The sequence below is a fragment of the Marmota marmota genome, unplaced genomic scaffold, assembly GCF_001458135.2.
Source record: "Marmota marmota marmota unplaced genomic scaffold, marMar, whole genome shotgun sequence".
In the NCBI taxonomy this organism is placed as follows: domain Eukaryota; kingdom Metazoa; phylum Chordata; class Mammalia; order Rodentia; family Sciuridae; genus Marmota; species Marmota marmota.
The window spans coordinates 15,347,530-15,369,537 of record NW_026000051.1 but is presented as its reverse complement, the minus strand read 5'-3'; the positions used below and the strand labels follow the sequence as shown (position 1 = coordinate 15,369,537).

The following is a 22,008-nucleotide window of genomic DNA, read 5'->3' as shown; positions in this document are numbered from 1 at the left end:
ATATATATATATATCCCATCTTTATGTGAGAACTCTTTTGTAATGTCTCTGCATCAAGCTACTTCTAAGTGACCATCTAAGACCCATAGCATCTCAGAGAGTTGAGAGATGGCCACTTCCTCTGGGGACTTTGTTCCTCTGGGGTCTGGTGCACCTGACTTCATTGGACCTCTTTTTGGTTTTCCAAGCTCTCCAGAGGTGGATTCCCTCTATTGAACCAAAGCTCCATAGACCTTTACCTCCACCAGACTCTCTCTTTCCCAGGTGGAAAGTCATGGTTTCATTCTCCGAACACACTCATCTTTTTAAAAAATACATTATTTTGTATCTTGATGACTATACTGGACACCATGTTCCCAAGGGTCTCTTGTTGTCAGGGGATCCACTGGAGTTTTGGGATCTCTCCTTCTGGCTTCGATGTGTTGCTTCTGCAGGTGAGGCCACATGCACTCACGTGGCACTGTATGTGCATCAAAGTTCCCTCACACACTGCTGATTGCCAGGGTTTCCCTGAGCTGCATCTGTAGGCTTAGAGCCTTCAACAAAATATTCAATAAGTTTTACTCATTGGTCATATCTCTGTCATTGTTTTTAACCTACCATGTATGACCTACCCTTCTATATACTCTCTGGGTAGTAAAATTTGAGTTCTTCTTCTCCTCTGGAGTATCCCTTTGCCTGACATCCACCATGAGAAGTTCAATGGTTTAAGCATTACCCTCTCTATCTACCCTTTAAAAATGTAAATATATCTCTAGCATTAGCTGATTGTCACCAATCTTTTTTTTTTTTTTAACCTGGGAAATGGGAATAATTCCCTAGTATCCATGAGGCACAGCGAGAGAAGCACCATTTGGGAGGACCACAAAGCCACCATTTTCAACTTTATGCAAGTGAACCACCTTTCGAGGCCTCAGTTACTGTATCTGTAAATTAATAGCTAAGTACGGGGAATATCTGTAGAGAAGCATATAAATTTGTAAATCCATGAGTATCTTTGTGAAAAACAGACCTTGCAGGCTGAGATATAGCTCAATGGTGGAGTGCCTTCCTGGCAGACAGGAAGTCCTAGGTTCAATCCCTAAATCAATCAATCAGTCAGTCAATAAAGAGTTAAAAAGAGACCTCACAGGTGAAGACGCCTCATAAACCATAAAAAAGTCAAAAGGCAGTGTACAAAAGGACGTTGGGAAGTCAAGCAGTACTGTGATGTTTCTGTTCCATTTCCTTGGGGGATAGCAGAGAGTTTCATCAATAGTAAGTTACAAGGGCCAGGTACCCGCCAGCAGACTTTGGGGAGAACAGACTCCAACAGGCATGAGAATAATGGCCCTGAGCATGACTTGCTGATTCTAACAGTTGTTATCACTCTCCAGGATCTTGGAGCTGGATTTGATTTTGGGATCTACCAATTGCTTATCTGCATGGTGTTGGAAAAACTGCTTAAACTTTTTCAGCCCCAGGCTCCCCATATCTGAATGGGGAGCAGTGCTACTAAAAACAATGGCTGGTGATCAAATGGCATCATGCCTGTGGAGTCCTCAATAAATGTTAGCTTTACGGTTATCCCCTAGGCTGCTCCTGGAAGAACACGCTGGACACATGCCTATAGAAGTTAGCAGAAGCCAGCTCACCTCCTTTAGGGTAAGAGGTGATCTGCGGCTAATTCTGAAGCAAAGCTGTCTGCTTGCAGAGCTTATGGCAGAGGGTATTTGCGGAGGATTAAAAGTCCATCAAATTTTGATGGCTACATAATTAAGAACCTCTGAACTTCAGGAACTTTCAATCTGAGACAAGTTGGCATGAAATAATTTTTTAATACTTTTTTCACAATATCTGTATTTTATTTATTCATTTTCATGTGGTGCTGAGGATCAAACCCAGTGCCTCACCTGTACGAGGCAAGTACTGTGCCACTGAGCCACAACCCAGCCCATGAAATAATTTTTTAAACCTCCATTTACAAATAAACTAGAAATACACATTTCTAGTGTTACAGTCTGCTTTCAACAGGGGCACTTCGCTTTCCCTCCATGATGGAGATAAGAGATCCATGACAGTGCAGAACACGAGGTGGATGCTAAAGTGGAAGAAATATGAGAAAAGGGGAAACACACAGAACCAAGAAATCTAGGCTTAAGGCAAACCTGAAAAACCGACTGTACATAGGGTGAGCCTTATCTCCTCCACAAAGAAGTCGCAAGGCATGAGTTGCCCCTAATAGTAGGTCAGGACACTGCTGTATTTTGTGGGGGATGGAATTATTGCCTGGAGTTTGCAGAAGACTGTGCTTAACACTTTGAGGGGTTTTCCCCTTGGAAGGGAGCCACCATCTAACATTTCCCACATGTTGATGGTGTTTGAACTGGTCCAGGATTAGGTTCAGGGGGATTCCGGGATCTTCTCAAGAGTGAGTGGAGTTGGAATCTTAACCTTCCTCTCTGAGGCTCTGGCTGAATTTGTGGCATGGAGCTCACAACCATTTCCCAGTTGTCCTGGTATTCACTGCCCCAAGGCTGGGCACACGTGTTTCCTTTATCTGTCTCCCAATCCACTGTTTTAAAACCAGATGTTCTCCTCATCTGGATCTCAGAGAAGGTGCATGAGTCAGAGGTCCCACCTGAGACAGCAGGGAGAAGTGTTGCTTTTCTGGGATGAAACCAACAGTGATGATCTGACTGCTACCTCTGGTTTTAGTCTTCTCTCCCCCAGGCCTGAAATATGAACTCTTCTATTTCCAGGCAGAGAGTTGCTCTACCATGACCTTTTCTGAACACAGTGAAAGATGATATATGCCAGGTTACTCTGTAAAATCAATAGACAATGCCAGTAGGGGGCTTTCCTGCCATCTTGGTCATTCACTGAAAGACACCACTTAAGATTCTGCACTTGGTCAGTCCTTGCCTGCCTGACTCCAGGAAGCCACGTGGCACAGCAGAAAGAACAGCACGGCTTCAGTTAGAAACTTTGGCTTCCAGGCCAACTCTGCCTCTGACTTATGGAAAGACCTCAGCTGAGACTTAACTTGCTTGAGCCTCGGTTTCTCTATCCATTCCATAAAATGGAGATCGTAATCCATAACTTGTAGCGTCAGGGTGAGAATTCGATGAGACATCAGAAACAAGACGCCCCTTTTACATCTGTGACACATCATCAGCCCTCACAAGTAGCTATTTTGGCAGGTCTGTGTTTTATCATCACCAAGGGTTTGCGTAGCTACAGCCAACTAGATGTTTGTAACACACTTTCTACTTTTCAAACTGAAGTGGCTTCAGTGTGAAGGGGCTGGTGCCCTGTGCCAGCTTGGCTATTTTTCCCATAGGAAAGCATGGCTGTACATTTGTGGAGCTGCAGGGGGAGGAGAGAAGAGGTGTTCTTACTTCATCATAAGCCTTAGAAAGGGAGGATGAAGGGGGTATGTTTCTCATTCTGTCAGCTTGAATTCCCTTTCCAAATTCCATTCTGGTTATACGATCAGGCTACCGCTGTATTTATGGGTGGCCACAGTCTGCCGGCAGGGGCATATTTAGTCAAAAAGGAAGTATTTTCTCCCTGAAGGCAGAACAAGAAGTAGAAGCACTCAGAATGTACCCCTTGTCTGGTGATCATGGAGACTTGGGTCTGAAATCCAGTTCTGTCACTCTGAGTTCTAAAACCCTGGAAAAGTGACTCAGTCTCCCTTCTCTCCAAGCCACCTTTTGTCCAATATGTATAGTCCATGCCTCAGAGACCTGCGTCAGGATTTAGTGAGGTGGTGTCCAGAGAGGGCCTATAGCTTAGCAAGAAGGCCACCATGCATCTAGCTATGGCTATCCTTAAAGTTAATTAAAATAGCCAGTTTCTGTTAAGCCTTTTAAACCTTCCCACTTATTCCTGTCATCTGTCCTATTTGGGGAATCACTTTTACTCCCATGACAGCTGCTGACGCAGGGGGCCACATTCCTTGCTGAAACAGATCTGCAACCTGAAAGCACACCACCTGGCTGTGCGCTTTGTGACTGTGTTTGCTGTTTGTCAAGACCCGGTGACATCTCCAGGGTGAGAGCAAGGAGGTGAGGTTGGGATCCTCTAACCCCATTTCAATCAAAAGAGGTCCACATGAACCTGTCAAATTCTAGGGTGTTCCCCCCTCAAACTCATTTAATGAACATTTACATTGTTAAAAGTAAATTCGAAACTCATTGTTTAAAACATTAATACTGAACAAGTCCCAAGCAGGAAAGTCAAGAAGAGCTTCCATTTATTGAACCCTCATTACACACGATTCCTGTGCCAAGCATCTGTCATGTATTTTTTTCATTTGAATGTCACCAGAGCCTTATGAGATGTAGATTGTCACCCTCTTTATATGGATGATAAAGTCGAGGGCTGGAAGGTTGGTAAGCTCTTGAGAGGGGGAGGGAGGGGCTAGAAGGATGTGAGATTTGGAAGAGAAGTTTTTTAAAACAAAGTGTAGAGGGAAAAAAAATGATGATTGTAGACAATGGCAACACCCCTTTCAGTCCTTGTCCAGTTCACACTGAGCAAACCAAAGAATATTCATGCGCCCCTTTCTTTCCCCATATGTGGTCACTTTCCTGAAACGCAGAGGGCCAAGGCACACTAACTCTCCAGTCCTGCAAACAGCTCTGATGCACACAATGCCAGCAAACTTTCCACTGGCTTATTTAGGACTAAATAAACCTCTTTCTCAGCCCTGAACTTGGCCTTGCCACATCTCAGGACAAGGTGGGAAACAGGCTGGGGTGGGCAGCCGTTTTCACTTCTAAAGCACATATGGGAAAGCTCTATAAACACACACAAAGTTCACAAAAACATGAAAAAGAGGCATTCATTCTTCAAACGCACTCCTTGTCCCTCTCTCCTTCTGGACGAAAAACATTTCCAAAGACTCCCCATCAGCATCTTACTTTATAGCCATCAGCTTTAGAATCTGCAAATGCCTAAACACAAAACCTCATGACATTCTGGAATTGAAACTCAACATTCACATCCAGCCCTGGGCTGCTACCTTTTTTTCCAACCTGTGCCAACACAACCTCCTGCTTGTAAAATGCAGCCAAGACTCCGACCTGCCAGCCTAGCAAGAGACACCCTGAGATTGGGCGAGATAAAAAGCAGGGGCTGGAAGGGGATGGGAGAATACACAAAAAACAATCCAAGATTGGCTAAGTGCCCCTTTGAACATCCGGGGTGATGGCAGCTTTTGGCAATGAAAGTGGTTATCCAAACTTGCAGTTACCAAGCGCTCGCTGCCAATCTCTTTATCCCTGCTTTTCTCCTCATTATAACAAGGAAGTTATTGTTCCCATTTTAGAGAAGTGGAAACTAAGGCCCAAAGAGGTTACATATTTTTCTCAGACATGTGTATGGGGCTGATGGAAATGTCCAAGTTTCTTCTGGCTTCAAAACCTGAGTTCTCGATCCTCTTATAGCAATGCCGGGTTACAGGAACCCCTGTGTTTGTCCCAAAGTCCATCAGGGGAGGTGGACTTCCTAGATTTGGGGAAAATAGTTCCTCAGGGCGTTCTGTGGGGGAAGTCTGAAGAGGAGGAGGTGATTCTAGAGATTCTGTGGGACACTGCTGGCTATAAGTCCCCCAGATATGCAGGAGTCCCACTTGAGAATCAGGAGGCAGCCACCAGAAGCTGACTGCCCTTAAGGACCCAAGGGAGTGCCACCACTCTCACCTGCAGTCTCTCATCTGGCCCTAGAACTCCCTTCTGTCTCTTCTGTTCCTCTTTCCACAGGGTGAGTACAAAACTCTCTGTGAACTCTAAGAGCCTTTTAGATGTAAAATTCTGTTGTTCTCTCTACAGTCCTCTATCAATCTCCCCATAATCCATCTTGGAGTAAGGCCATGAGCAATTTCCACTTTCAAACTCTACTTCCCTAGCACTCAAAAGAAAAAAAAAAAGTCATTCACAGGTGAGTCAGCAGGCAAGGACTCAAGAGAGAATTTCTACTTTTCCTCTGCAAAAAGGCAAGGGACAAAAACTTTCCAAAAAGTAAACCAAAATGCAAGATCAAAGAAGGACAGGCAGAGAAGACAAGGTGCATCCGATCTTAACCGGCTTTCTGCTAGCAGCCAAAACAAAGCAAAAGTTTTATAATTAATAAAACAACAATGCATGTGGTACCAGGAGTACCAACAGTACATCATAATGATCTTTGGTGATGGGGGCTAAACAGGCTTACCTCTCCCTGCTGGAAAAGACCTAGATCCGGGAGTGCACCGGCTTCATGAGGAAATACCTGGGCTTGAGCAGCAGCGGGGTTCCCAAGTGCGCGCCCCCAGTGTCCCCCAGCCGCGCTGTCTTTGTGCAGACCAGAGGCGGGGGCGTGTGTCTGCGCGGGAGAGGCGTGTGACAGTAGGCAGGCTGTGGCCAGAGCAGCCAGCTTTGGCTGGCTTATATAGCCAGCTCCTTCCCCTGTAATGGGACGCCTCGCCTCCAGACATCCTTTCCCACTTTTTCAGTTGGCGAATTAAAGGAACAGCCCTCCCAGCGGAACAGGGTTAGCTCATGAAAGACGCACTCACTTCAGGCTCGCGGCCAGGGAAGGAACTCATTTGCATACAATTTATGGCGAAAGTAGGAATTCCCGCTTCCTCCGCCCCCGACACCGTGTGGCTGGGAGTGAAGTGTGATTTTTGCTTTGCTCCCCAAACGGGTTTTCTAATTGTGAAACAGAAGCCCGGGGAGCGAGAGGGAGTAGTATCCTGGCTCTGCTGCGCCTCTATTCCTGTGGGCTGGAAACGCGAACTGGGCTGCCCGGGCTCTGGGTAGCAGCTGCTCTGTGGCACCTCGGAGAAAGCACAGGGACTGAGACGAATTCCTGGAAAGAGGAGATAAAATCCTTTAAAAGCTCGGGGAGTTTCAGCTTTCCCTGGGCCAGCAGAGAGAGAACCCAGGATTAGTCCTCAGCAGGTGGGGAACATGCTGGGAGCACAGACCTGCCAGGTTTTTTCTAAGTGAGAACCAGCTATGCCCAGCTGCCTGAAGGAATCATTGTCCTAGCCCCACTGTCCTGCAGGAAGCTGCTTTTTGACATTGTTCTTGCCTGTGCTTGGTGCTGCTTCTCAGCTGGATCTCCTAGGGAGAGATCCCCAGCTTTCCTCTCAGTACTGATCCCTGTTAACTGCAGCTAAAAAAGAAAAAAAAAAAACATAATTTTGAAAAGTAATAACTTAATCTTTGAGCCAGGAGCTGCTCCTTCACTCCCCAGCCTGCTGTGGATTGTGTCCAGGCTCTGAGTCATCTGTTGGTTTGGTGGTTAGTATGCATTGAGTATCCCCAGGGCACACCGGGGCATTTGCAGGAGGGGGAAGTAGCAGCCACCCACGCTGGGGGGGACTTCTGGGCTTGTTGCAGCACAGATTAGTTTGGGATAGTGTAGGGAAAAGAAGCACTATGGAACCTGTAGCTACCACTGAATCCTCTTTTATTCAGTCTGTATTAGGTCCTGCACAAGATACATTATGGACCACTATGTCATTATGTCCTTGCAACCAGTAAGTATGAGAGGTTATAAGGTGTCCCCTTTTTACAGATGAAACAGCTGAAGTTTAGAGAAGTAATGCAACTTCACCAAGGGAATACATGTGGGAAGCATTTAGATTACAACACCGGGCTCCCATACTTTTTCCATGACACGTTGCTGTCCAGGAATAGTACATGATGATATTTAAATGATGTTAATGTCTTATTAGACATTTGTATAGAAATTATTGCCAAATTGAAATATGGAAAAGGCATTTCTTTGTTCTGTAGAATTAATTAGGACAGAAATGTTTGGGGTTTTTTAATATTATTAACTATTAATAATGGAGGTTTCAATTATTTACCTACTTTCAATACTAAATGATACCAATCTCATAGTATTGATTATTCTGTGAGTCTGTTTTCCCACCTGAGGAAAGGAAGACCAGATTAGGTCATCTCTATGGTAGGTCTGGCTCTGGTATTTTAGGATTCTCAGCTTACATGACCCACCCAGATAGCAAGAAAGTCCATAAATAGTCATGTCATAAAACAGCTCCCTTGAACTTTCCAATCATTTTGGCTGATTCAAATGTTGGTTATTTTGGAAGTTTTTAATTCTGTGTTTCAGCCAAAGCATATTTCAGTAGCATGAGGCTGTGTCTTTTAACCAGTAGTGAATGCTTTCATGCCTCTTGGCTTTCCTATGATACTGAGCTTATATCCTGGGTTATCAAAAAAAAAAAAAAACCCACTAAAATAGTGTAGGTGTCACATGGGATATGGTCTATATTTATAATATATAATTGATATATATGCATATACTTTTATGATTATGTGTATGTATTTAAATAAGACAAGAAAGTGTGCCAGGAAACTGGGTGATAAATGTGACTTCTTTGAGGAATTCTAAGTTCTACAACCTGCCTTGCCACTCCGTATTCTAAAATCATTGATTGGTGCCTACTACAAGTGGCTTAGCCAATCACAGAGAAAACAAAGTCAGATATAACCAGGCTGTTCCTCAAGGTTGAAAGGAAGCAGGCTTCTGGTGCTGTGAATGGTCATGCATTAATAGCTGTCATAGAAGTCTATTAAGATAACATGGAGAAGGAGTAATTAACTTATGCGTCTTTAGAAGATGCTACTTTTAAAAGGAATTTTCTCCAAAAATCTATGCAGTATCTTAAACCACATCTTGTCATTTGTGTGAGAAGTTCCCGGACAAGGACTTGTTTTTGGTTCCTGGACCTTTTGCAACCTTGTCCCAGGCAAATGGATCTGCTTACGACATGTGCCCTCTCTCCAGCATCCCAGACTTTGATTATGCTGTGCTTTGCTTAGAATTGTCCCTCCATCTCTTCACATCCATTTATTATCCAGTTCGGATCCCACTTCACTACAGAGCTTCCCATTTCTTCCACAAGAAATAAGTCCTCCACAGATATTTCAAAATTCCGTTAGGACAATGATTGCTACTATGTGGTATGATTATGTGGGTATCTACTTTTTCCTCCTAGACTCTAGGCTTCCTGTGGTTGGTGATCATAATTGCTTTTTTTTTTTTTTTTTTTTTTTTGCCTAGTCCTGACTGAGCCTTGAGCATGGTAAAAGCTCAGGAAATGTTTGTTGAATGAATGAAGTAGTGGAGGAAAAATGAGTTTGACATGTTGTGCTTTATAATTAAATTCTTCCTTTGACACTCATGGAAGATGAGGAGGAAACTGTATTGTTGTGTCCAACAGATGAGGAAAGGGGGCCAGAGAGGAGAAATGACTTGGCAGAGGCCACTATGGCTGCTGTCCCTGCACAGGGTTCTCACAGTCAGAACCGAGCAAGCAAACTCCTCTAGACACCAAGCAGAGAATGCTTGTGGAAATTAATAGCCATTCATCCTCCTGTTGGCAGAGGATGCCGTACCTGTTGGCAGGGAATATCTCACGTGAGAGAGCAGGATGGATACTTGTAAACATCACCTCCTACAGAGTTCCCTGCCAACAACCGATTTTGTTTTTGCTTGTTTGCAGTTTTCACTCATGAGCTGCTGGTGGAGGCTGTGGTTTGGAGGCCAGAGAGAACATGGAAGCTTGCCTCAGGTGAGATTATTCTCACTTCCTTAAAGATGTACTGAATGCAATACCTATATTTCTTTTTCCAAACAGAGCAGATAATGAGAGGAACACAGGCCAGGACTAGCTCTACCTGAGGAAGTCAAAAGGCCACTTGCTCCATGGATGGATTGCTTGCTTCCCATGTTGAGGATGCTCCTTCATTGCTCCCCACCACCTCCTCTTCTTCTTCAGTGTCATTTGGTATGATAACATCCATCCAAAAGTCCCACATGACTTTATAATTGCCAGAAATTTCTCCCAAAGCAATGAAGGAGCACTGACCCAACGCTGTGTCCATCCTTCAGTTAGACACATTTGTTTAGAGTCAAGGTTTCCCAACTTGCCTGCAGATCTTTATCCAGTGCTTCTTTTCTGTCTCTTCTCACCTCTCCTTAGACAACAACGGACAAGAAAAGCTCAGATGCTTCAATGAATGAGATGCAAGACAGACAGATGGGGCTTCTCTGCCTCATGGAATAGGACACTTCAGCTTCACCATCAAGCAATAAGTGGATTGGTTGGCAGAGCAGAAAGGGGTGGGTCGTGAGTTCAGGTCCTAATTCTCCAGAATGAGCTCTGTCCCTTATCCACATGATAAATTATTAGTTTTTCAAATTACTGTCTGACTTTGGCCAAATCCCTGAGCTTCCTGGACCTCAGTGTCCTTGGTACCAAATGGGAAATTCTTAAGCATCTTGGAAGTCAAGAACTCAATTTTTTTTTTTTTCTGGTACCAGGATTGAACCCAGGGGAACTTAACCACTGAGCCACATCCCCAGTCCTTTATATATTTAATTTTAAGACAATGTCTCACTAAATTGCTTGGGCCCTTGCTAAGTTGCTGAGGCTGGCTTTGGACTTGCAATCCTCCCTCCTCAGCTTCCTGAGTTGCTGGGATTATAGGCGTGTGCCACCACGCCCCAGGCTAGAACTCAAAATTTTTGCATTAAAAGTTCAAATAAATAAATAATGCAGAAGCCTGTGAGCTTTTGCACATATAATTCTCCAGAATGAGCTCTGTCCCTTATCCACATGATAAATTATTAGTTTTTCAAGATTACTTCAGGATACTTCTTCAAAGGAAGTTTTCATAACTTACACATCCAGAGAGAAGGACCCCTCCCCCACGCTCAGCCACAATACTATTTTTCATTTTTAGCACATTGCACCCCATATTTACCTTGCCTCTCTGTCCAACTAGACCATGGGCACCTGAAGGCAGGCACTGTGGCTTGTCATCTGCTGATTGGCAGATCTGTTTATGGCCAGCATCTATTTATGGCTGATGCCTATGCTGTGTTGTTGGTTAATTATTTTGAATCTCATTCTGGCATATTATAGTTTTTAGAATAACCTCTGACCTATAATAGATTTTGGAGGTAAACAATAAAATGGTCTTAAAATGAATTATTAGACGATTAAGGCTCTTAGTTGTTATCATTGATTCCCTCATCTAGTCTCCCAGCTGGTCTTGGAGAGTTTTTTGAGGGCAAAGTGTCTGTTCTCCATCCGCACATGCCCAAAGCATGCGCAAGTCAATTCACCACCCCCCCAAAATGCTGGGGGGCCAAGTGGTTGACTGCCTGATGCAAAACAGCAAAAAATTGGTACAAGCAATGTTGTATTCTGTTTAGCTCAGCTACTTACCAGGTGGATGGTCTTGGGAAAATCAGCTTCCCTCCTTGAAGCTCAGTTTTGTCTTTTGCGAGATGGGTAACAGTTCATATCTTGAATACCTCTCAGAGTTTGTATAAAGACCACATAAACGAACAGATGAGAAAGTTTTCTGCAAACCAATGCCCTGTGTAGAGTTTCTTAAGAGTTGAATGATGTTTTATTTCTCTCCAAAAAAATCTCAGAGGAAAGCTCACACTTCACATAGCTGTATTATGCTCATGAAAGCATGAGTCCCAGCTTCTGTCTAAAACATTTCTGGGATCTGTGGGGGTTCATAGAGGGAGAAGTCTGTGAGCAGCCTTTGCACACTATGGGAGTTCATAGAGGGAGAAGGGAGTTGAAGCCACCTCTTAGCTGGTGGCTGAAGAGGCAGAGAGGTTAAAAGCCAGCATTGGCCAAAGCCAAGTTGGAAGATCTGGAGTGTGTGTTTCCTTCAGAGCGCTGGGGAGGCAGTTTGGGGCATGTTTACTGATCCAAGCCCAGGCTGTTGTGATGAATATGTGTGTTAAACCATCCTGGGCTTAAAACAGGTCACAGATGGAACAGACAGCTTTGAAATCAGTGCAGGTCGAATTTTCCACAGCTGGGTGGATACTTATAAGGAAGTGTAATTTGTCATTTTTCCTTAATTCTCTTGTAGGTTTTTTTCTTAGATTTCTTTTGTAAACAACAAAAGGTGACCATGACTAACATTTATAAGGGCAGTTCCTGTGACCTAGGCACTATTTAGCAGTTTGCATGTGTCGAATTCTATAATCTTTACAATGAGCCTATTGGATAGGTCCTATCATTATTTCCATTTTATAATAAAGGTTACAAAGAGGTTAAGTAAAAGACTAGGGCACATGGGTAATAAATATCTCTGAGAGGATACGAGGTCCCCAAGAGGATTCCAGCCTCCAACTTTCTGTTTTGGGGAATGTTTTATTATTTATTTAATTTAACAGCTGCTCAAAGTTGCTCCATTCTTGAACTCAGATGGACTGTGCCGAGGATGATGGACTTGGTGCATAAAGATCTAACAAGGCAAAGAGGGCTCTGACTGTGTGGCTCTGTACTAGGGCAGCAGTGAAAAGTCCATGTCAGGCCCTGTGCTAAGCCACGAATCACAGGACCATCTAGCAGGGACTTGGTTGCGATTCTAATTCAACTACAAATTATGAGAAGGAATGGGACCCTGGGAAATTACTTGAATCCTTTGTTAGAGATTCCTCATCTGCAAAATGGGTACACTAATAACAGATGCTTGACGTTATTCTCAGGATTAAAGAAACAACACTTAGCCAAATATTTATGCTATTTCTTGCCACATTCTAAGTAATCTCAAAATGCTGGCTACCGGTTATTAGAGACAAGATACTTAGTCTATTCTGAGCCTTTATCTGCTCATCTATAAATGATGGAAAGGATAATCTCAGAGGTATGTTCCTGAAATGTGCTTACTGAAATACAAAGGGTAAATTTTAAAATGCATAAATTAAAAAAAAATATATGTATGTGTATTATATATATATTTATGTAAATATATTATACACACACACTCATACACACACACATAGATAATCTCCTTTTATGAGACATGGTAATCCAAAACCATAGTGGTCCATCTCTTCATTTACACATCCCTCATAAATTTCCCCTCCTTCTTGCTGCACATGGACAACACACACGCACACACACACACACACACACACACACAAGGCAGGAGCTCATTGAAATGAACGTTTTTCTGAAGGGATGTTTAGTGCTTCTCTGAGACATTATGATCGAGAGGAAAATATATTAACTTCCTTTGAAAAATAGAGCTACATCTGCCCACCCCCTCACTACCTCACTTTAAACGAGGGCCCCCTTCTGTTCTTCGTTTCCTGGGTTTTTGCACATTCTGTTTCTCCGGTGGAAAGAGTGCCCCCATTCAGAATCAGCTGTGTGGTACCTCTTATCTCAGAGCTGGCAACGCTGGCAGGGCCTTGGGGTTGATGGACTGATATCACGTGGGTATTTGAGTTCCTCTCCTCCCTGGGGAGTGCCCTGAGCTGACTCATGCCTTCCTCTAGGTAGTCCTACCTTTACTGCTATCCCACCTGCTGTTGTTTGAATACAGTTTGTCCCCTCCCCGCAAGTTGCAATTTGATTGCCATTGAGGTAGTGTTGGGAGGTGGGGCCTAGACGGAGGTGGGGCCTAGTCAGAGGTGGGACATTGTGGGAGGTGGGGCCTAATCAGATGTGGGGCCTGGTGGAAGATGGGGACTAGTGGGAGGTGGAGCATAGAGGGAGGTGGGGCCCAGTGGGAGGTGGGGCCTAATGGGAGGTGGGGCCTAGTCAGATGTGGGGCCTAGGGGGAGGTGGGGCATAAAGGCAGGTGAGGCCTAGTGGAAGGTGTGTAGGGGAGGTGGGACCTAGTGGGAGGTGGAACCTAGTAGGAGGTGGGTCCTATGAGAGGTGGGGCCTAGTGGGAGGTCGAACCTAACTGGAGATGGTTGAATCATGTGCGAAGCCTTCAGGAATGGATTACTGCCTGTCTTATAGGAATGAGCTAGCTATTGTGGGAGGTCAGCCACCTTTCTTTCTTCCGCGTGCACCTGCTGGCACTTTCTCTTTCCACTCTGCTGGAAACAGCATGAGGCCCTCATCAGAGACTGAGAAATTGCTTTTGGACTTCCCAGACTCTAAATATGCTTCTTTGCTTTACAAGATACCAGTCTTGGATATTCTGTTACAGCAACCAGCATCCTACTACCTTACTGTAGCAGGAGTTGTGGCAAATACAGCCACTTATATTTGTATAAGAATAGCATTTACACGATCTTAGTCTGGGTATCAGGTCACATCCGTATTATAAGTGAAGAAACTGCCGTCAGGCACGGTCAAGAGACTTACATAAGGTTACTTTGCCAGTGTGTGGTTTGACATAGGTCTCTACATGCAAATTGCTGTGCTTTTTGATCTCCATTGCAGAAACTATCTCAAAGAGTGTTATTTTTTCAGTTTTAATGGGATACAGTGGTATAAACGAAGCAGCACTTGCTGTGAAATGAAACAGACTTCCATCTTCAGTTTTCAGTTTATTAGGGTGTGACCCTTTTCAAATCCTTTCACTTCTGTGACCCCCATCTTGTATTTGTGTCTGAAACCGAGTGAGCCAGGAGGGTTGTGGGAAATGGAATAATGATCCCGTGTAATGCTTGTCCTAATCCGTGGGACCTGTGAATATTGCCTTGTATGGCAAAAGAGACTCTGTGGTTGTGACTAAGTTGAGGACTTTGAGATGGGGATATGATTCTGGAGGTAGATACACATATTTCTGAAGGAGGAAGGCAGAGAGAAATTTGACTACAGAGGAGGAGAAAGCAGTGTGATGAGGGACCAGAGTGACATGGAGTGACATGGCCACAAGCCAAGGAATGCCAACCATCACCAGAAGCTGAAAGAGGCAAAGGAAGGGTTCTTCCCTGCAGCCTCTAAAAGGAACAGTCCTCAACTCACTGATCTTAGCTTACTAAGACTTGCTTCAGTCTTCTGGCCACCAGAATTGCATGAGAATAAATCTCCTTTGTTTTAAGTTAATAATTTTGCAGCAGTTTATTAGAGTGGCAAATGAAGCTAATCCAAGGACAGTATCCATGTGATAATTTCTTTGACTTGTGTCTAACAGGGATTTTAAAATGATTGTGTTTGTGTTGCACTGAGATATTATTTGCCTGGGAGAAATGGTATTGATTTCCTTTGAATACTGGAACTACATTTCCATAGACATGTGGTTCCATAAGGTAGACAGACAGCTCTAGATTTCCAATACCTTTTTGTTGTGGCTCCTTTAGGATGATTTTTTACATGTGGGCTGGAAGACAGCAAAGGTAAAGAAACTGGAAGGAGCTGTGACCTCCACCATTAGCCTGACAGTTTTGAAGTGGCCTCTTGATATGGCAAGCTTTGCTGTGTTAAGTGATTTAGCTTAATTTAAATCTGAACTTGCACGTTTGTTTCATCCTTATCATTTCAGGGTCAGTCCGACCCAGCCAGCCACAGGCTTATCTGAATAGTTGCCCATCTACAAATCCAAGGATCTACCCTTTGCACACTTTGTCCAGTTGAAAGGAGCTAGGATATAATTACGCTCAAGCTCCATTAAGAAAATGAGGCTCTGAGTGGCCGCCTGCCTCACTGGGTACTGTGGACTGTGGGAGAGCATAGGGCAGCATCCAGGTCTGCTCATTCATGACACAACATCCCACAGGGGGAAGCAACTTGTCCATATTACAGCACGTCCACATGAACCCGGCAAGTTTATTGCTTAATAATCCTTCCCATCAACTGGGCTGCTTCCACTTAAATAGAAAAGACATAAAAAGGGATCTGAGAGGAGTGAGTGGACCCATGCCAGGCTCCTCAATCCCTTGGAGCTTCTATGAATAGTCCACACGTCCCGCCTCCTTCTTTAGCTTCCCTGTGGTCCCCCTATGCTCAGTGATCTCATCAGGCATGGTTGTGGTATCTGGGGCCTGAAGGAGCCCCTTAGGGAGATATCAAGCAAGTTTTTCCATCCCTGTCTTGGAGAACAGCCTCTGTAGGGGAAGTTCAAAGGCTTCCTAAATTCCTGGGAACACCTGTCCAGGCCAGAATTGGACTGGACTTGCAGACAGTGTATGGGGAGTGCCCTTGAGTGAGTATAGATAGATGACTCATGGCGTGAGGCAGATGATGGACGAGTCCCCTCATGGAAATACTTTATAAGGAAATTAGAGGGAAGCCTTGAAAATCCCCACGGGCAGGCGGGGGTGGGGGCTGGATGAATCAGTGAGACAGCTGTGTGTTGGAAGACCAATGGAAGGGGTTAGCTTTGAACTGGATTCCGCCAGAGGCTCATCTAAGCTGGTAAAGCATTGCCAAAAAAAGACCCTCTGAGATCCTGGTTTAAAGAGCTGAAGTCAGTAGTAAATGGTTGCTTTTGAAGGAACTGCAAATACTTTGGCTCTTTAACAGATTGCAGTCTTACCTGAGGTTCATCTCATAAGTAACTCCTAGGAAATTGTCCTTGTGCAATCATATCAGACCTACATAAATGATAAGGTCATATTGTTAAAATTAATACACTGCAAACTTTATCACTAAAGTTGTGACAAAGATAAGTCCCAGACTGAAACTTGTCTAAATTTAAGAAGGCTTTGCTCACTGTTATTCTTTCAAAGGAAAATCAGGTTGGTAGAGGGGAGGGTCTTTTGGAAGGGCATTGAAATGGCTCAGTTCCCATAGTCTTGAAAGCTCTGGTTGGTTGATGGATTCTTTCCTCCACCTGTACATACTCTATGATATCAAAGCTATACATAGAACCTAGGTAGAGTAGGAAGATACCTGGGGTCCCTAGGGTGTGGTATTGGCAGGTGCTGTGCACCTTTAAGAGGTGAAGCCTTTGGAAGGTCCATAGGTTACTGAGGGTATGCCCTTCAAAGAGATTGTGGGACCCTGGTCTCTATCTCTTTCTATGCTTCCTGGCTCAAGATATGAGCACTCACTTTGACACATGCAAACCTGCTGTGATATGCTGCCCTTGTCAGAGGCCCAAACCAATGGGATTGCCCTATCTTGGACCTGAACCTTCAGTATTGTGAGCTAAAGTAAACTTCTCTTAATTGCTTAAGTGAACTGTGTCCAGTATTTTGTTTTAGTGATGTGAAGTTGACTAATACAACATCTAATCAAGGAGATATAGCAAGCTAATGTTGAGTGTTGGAGTCAGATTCAGGCCCTAAGAGCACCAGGGAGATAAGCAAAGGTGCAAGGGTCAGAGGCATGGTGTCCTTGGGCCACACCTGGGTGAATGTGTGAGTGGATGTTTGCTATGTTAAAGGGCCCCTCACAGGGAAAGGTGTTTTGCTCTATTACTTCTCTCACTGAGGATCCCCTGTCAACTGTGAATGCTAATTTTTAATGAACATTTACTGTGTTCTGAATGCTTTACTTAGAACTTTACTTATGTTAACCCTATTTAATCCTCATAACAATTGTATCAATAGATAGTATTATCAGTTCCAAGTAGAGACATGGCAAAGAGAAGTTACCTGACCAAGAATCACAAATCAGTATCAGATGTGGGTTTAGGACTCAAAACTTTAAAAAAATCTTGTTCAAGATCCTCTTTATTATATTTTCCTAAAGAAGATGTTTTCCTGCTGTGCTCTGTACACTGAAGGGAATAAAAGGGTCGGGAGTGTTGCCCGCGTGGAACGTGGACGGATTCAGGGTCACTCTGCGTGAATTGGGCTGGCAACTAAAAGACCACACAAACACAAAAATACCTTTTTTGGGGGTCAGGGATGACTCCGTGGCCTCAGGGTCAGCTCCTGCACTGGAGGGCAAGCCAAGCAAGTGAGGCAAGAGGTAAGACATTCAATAGAATATTCCACCCCAATAAGGCAAGGGATTGTGATGTTACAACAAACAGGAGGTGTGACCCAGTCCCATTGGGTGACACTCAAACCCAGAGCTGCACTTCCTTGCCAAGGGAAAGTACCATTTCTACACCTCCATTATGCAAGGCTAAGGGGGAGTGCTCAGCTCTGTTCAGGGTGTCCCTCGAAAAGGGAGGAAACAAGGAAAGGGTGTGGTACTACTTTTATTAACTAATTCTTTCTCTCTTCATTCTCTCTCTATATTGATGGGGTACACAGGCCCTAGGTTAGTAGATGCTGGGAACGCAGCAGCAAACAGCACAGGTACAGCCTCTTTCCTCTTGAGCTTACCTTAGGGTGATATTTTTCATCCAGAGGTGATTTTGCACTCCAAGTGGTATTTGGTGATGTCTGGTAATATTTTAGCTGTCACAACTTGGGGCTGCTACTGGCATCAAGTGGGAAGAGGCCAGGGATTCTGTTAAAAATCTACAATGCGGAAGACGTTTTTCAACAACAAAGATCATTGGACTCCAACGTCAACGGTGCTGAATTTGAGTGGTGCTAGTCTAGTGAGTATGTAAGAATGTGAGAATCATGACAAATGTCTAATATATCAGATTAAGATTAGAGAGACCTACATTTGAACCCCTAAATCACATTGTAACATTCAAGACCTTGGGCAGAACCAACCCAACACACTTGGAATGGGACAAAGTGCGTGAGGAGTTTTAGATTATGTAAAAAGTGAGACAAACTTTGTCTTCCAATGTAACCCCAAGAGGAGGTGAGGAGACTTCAGCTGGTTGTGGCTGGTGGGCTACACCTAGAGACTGTGCCTGGAGTGGGCTCCCAGCCTTTCCCAAATCTTGGCATCCAGTGGGTATGGAAGGGCAGAGTTACTCCCTTCCAGGGATACAAACCTAGGCAATGAGCATATCTGCCATGATCAAGGAGGAAAGAGGCCTGGTTTATGAATGACCCGGCCTTCATGAGATCCCAGATTCTTGAATAAGCTGGTAGGCAAGGGAAACAACTCACAGAACAGTTGAGATCATATTTTGTATAATAAATTGGAAGAAAATAGCATGGTTGAGAGAAATAAAGAAAGGAAAGATGTCCTAAGCTCAAGTACCATAATGTACCCGCATTAGGACTATATGTATGAAGTTTCCAGCTTATGACTATTTTCCTTCTTCCTTCCCATGAAGAACAATCACAGATGAAGTAATAGCTTTTCCTGTTTTCAGGGGAGTTGTATCATTGGGGAGATGCAGCCTACAGGTATACCAAACTTTCCAATGCCTAAGCATTCTGTTTCAGATGCTGACCTCTCGCCAGGAAGTGTACATGGCTTAGTTTATTAACTGTTTCCTTTGTGAACCAGATGTTCCCTTCTCCAGTGGGGCTGAAACCAGAGGATGAAGAGTTTGTCTCTAACATTTTTGGGCTCTTTATTCCGGTCTGCCCTAAGCAATCCAATAGGAGTAGCTGGGGTTTCTTTGTGGTAACTGAGAACATGCCCAGTGCCAAAATCATTTCATTCTCTGCGTCTTGAAAGAGCTGTCAGGACTTAACCAGCACCTTGAGCCACGGCTGACTCCTAATAAGCACTCTTTAGATATTTGTTATATGTTTGAATGGCTGAATCTATTTTTGAAGTGATAGCTTGGATATGGAAAATCTGGCTCACAATTTTCTTTGTAAAAGCAGCCAATTTAATTCAGTGCAGAATAATTGATTGTCTGTTTTTCTGAAACAACAAAAATAGCAGCCCAATCTATTTCTCCTGGTTGTTTGACGTTGTGTGGGCACAGTTGGCACCAGAATTGTCAAAGCTTAGAATTGATAAGTTGTGAGAGATCAGAATGGTAATTTTGTCTGAGTTCCAATTCAGTGGACCCATGTTCCCTAAAACATCCATGTCTGTATTTTAAAAACACTTATTGGACTCAGACGTATGTCACACCTTGGGTACTGGTAATGGGACCATGTCACAGGGCTTGAAAGGTGATCCATTTAACTGTGAAGGAGTGTATAACCATAGAAACAGTAATTGCAAAACAATGTAATATGGGCTGTAGTGCAAATCACCATAAGAGCCTGTGATAGGAACACAGAGGGATAGGGAATCATTTTTCCATTGCTTAAATATTTCCAATGTCTGGAAACTCATTACGTTAGGAGGAAATACAGGGAAAGAGAGTGTACTAACATTTCCTGTTCTCTGAGTTTTGTTATAAATGGGTACCTACTAAGTGCCGAGTATCATATGGAGTGCTGTATGTAGTAAGAGATATAGTCCCTGCTCTTTTAGAACTTTCAGACTTATGGGTGAGACAACTATTAAACACATAAATACACAAACTATTAAACATAAAGAATTGTGGGTGCAATGAAGATAAGACAGGCCGCTGGAATACTCTATGCCTACTACCTGAATTTAGTTAATCACATTAAATCTCTTTTTTGCTGAGGCATTAATTGAGGATCCCAGCTATAAGATTCTTTCTGAAGTTTCACAGCTAGAAGGTAGGAGAGCTGGGATAAGAACCCAGAACCATCCAATGCCAAATTCATGTTCTCAACCCCAAGTCCTCAGTGACAAGTCTCATGGTACATGGGCCACCCCATTCGGGATAGCTTCACTCACTAGAAACATATTTATTAAAACGTGTTCTTTCTATTTCAGCTTATTATTTACTTTTCCTCCCTTAATGTGTACCACCCACTTAGGGGGTTAATTATGTACTATCTCCTGTAGATTTGTAAGTGTGGGTTAGCCTTGTTTAGGTAAAGGCATGGAAAGTCTGACTCTCCCACTCAAATCCGCCCACTTCAGTTTAGGCTGATGCTAGATGGGAAGCCCTTATTAAATACTCATTGGTTTAAATCATCAGTCTTGAAAATTTTATGGTGTTGGATGCAGATTCCAAAGCAATGGATGAAGAGAACCAAATGACCCTGAATTCAGACACTAAATCATGCAGATCTGGGTTCAAATCCAAGTTCAGTTACTTACTAGCTCTGTTCCTGGGTAAGACTGTTTATTTTCCTTTATGAAATGAGGCATCAGAGTCTTCATTTATGAAATGTAGGTCAGAGCACCCACCTTTGGGGCTGAAGTGAGGAGTCAGAGAAGCAATTAGCACCATGCTTAAAAAGAAAGTGCTAAGTGATTGGTTATTATTATTACTTCTAGGTTTCCTCTCTATGTAATACCTGTCATTTGAACCACCAAATAAAGTTACCTGCTCAGTTTTTAATTCATGTCTAAAACTAGAGTTTGAGGATTACTGTATTTTATCTTCTCATGTATTCTTTTCCCTGACTTCAGTGGGAAGGGAGTCTGATTTGTTCTACCTCTTGATTTAGGTCAGTGGTTCTTAACTGGAGGCAACTTTGCCCCTGCCAGGGGGAATTTGGAAATGTTCGGGATGTTTGGGCTGGGGGTGGGTGGAGATGTTGCTGGCACCTAGTGGGTAGAGACCAGGGATGCTACTGAATGTAGCACAGGACAGCCCTCCTCAACAAGGATTGTCCTGCTGGAAAATGTCCACAGTGCTGAGACTGGGAAGTCCTAGCTTGTATTGCCATTGCTACTCACATGGGCCTGAATGTGTATGAGCACAGATGCACACATACATGCATGTCTATGTGCATGCACATCCACTTCCTGCATCCTCTGTCCATAGGGAAGGCGCAGTGCATACAGCCTGGAGCCCCAGTGTGCTCCAGGATGATGTCATGCTCGGGAGACCCACTCCAGCCTGTGGTGAGACACAGTACATGTGGGGGATCTCACCATTTCCGTGCAGACCCCTCACCTCACGGCTGCCGCTGCCTCATATCCTGCTCAGGTCCCTCCTGGGAACCCAGGGAAACCTCGCAGCAGATGGGGTTTCACTTAGTCACATTCTCTGCAGCCAGATCGGATTGCATCAGCAGCAACTCTAGCTCGGAGAGACCCGAAGTTGCCTGGTGTGCTCTGGACTGGCCCTGCCTGGTGTGCTCTGGACTGGCCCTTCACCTTCCAGGACCCAAATTCACCCCAAGAGCATCAAGGAGTGTGGGGGGGGATAGTTTGTATTTTATTTATTAGAAGCAAGGAGGCTGAGAAATAGGAAAAGTCAAAAGGATGTTAATATCTTTTGTTAAGAGCAGGGACTGGATATGTCTTGTTTATTGCTTGTGCTTACCATGACAGGTGAGAAATATTCAGTAACTTTTTCAAGAAATACATAAATAAGAAAAACCTTGATGGAGCATATATTCCATGTGTGTCTTCTGCTATAACAGAATGCCATAGACTGGGTGGCTTTTAACAAAATAAGTTTACTTCTCACATTT

General features: G+C 43.9%; 1 protein-coding gene across 8 annotated transcripts in view; it reads right to left on the bottom strand.

Annotated features, from left to right (window-relative positions):
- Positions 1-6,444, bottom strand: part of Tnc (tenascin C) — an 85,774-nt gene extending 79,330 nt beyond the window's left edge. For 3 of the 8 annotated variants that reach the window (XM_048813218.1, XM_048813219.1, XM_048813221.1), the window contains exon 1: positions 6,199-6,442. The gene's annotated coding sequence lies outside the window, so the exon portion shown is untranslated. Of the gene's footprint in view, positions 1-6,198 lie in introns of all 8 variants that reach the window. The other 5 variants (XM_048813216.1, XM_015497693.2, XM_048813217.1 and 2 more) reach the window with 4 other exon arrangements.
- Between the last annotated feature and the right edge of the window lie 15,564 nt (positions 6,445-22,008).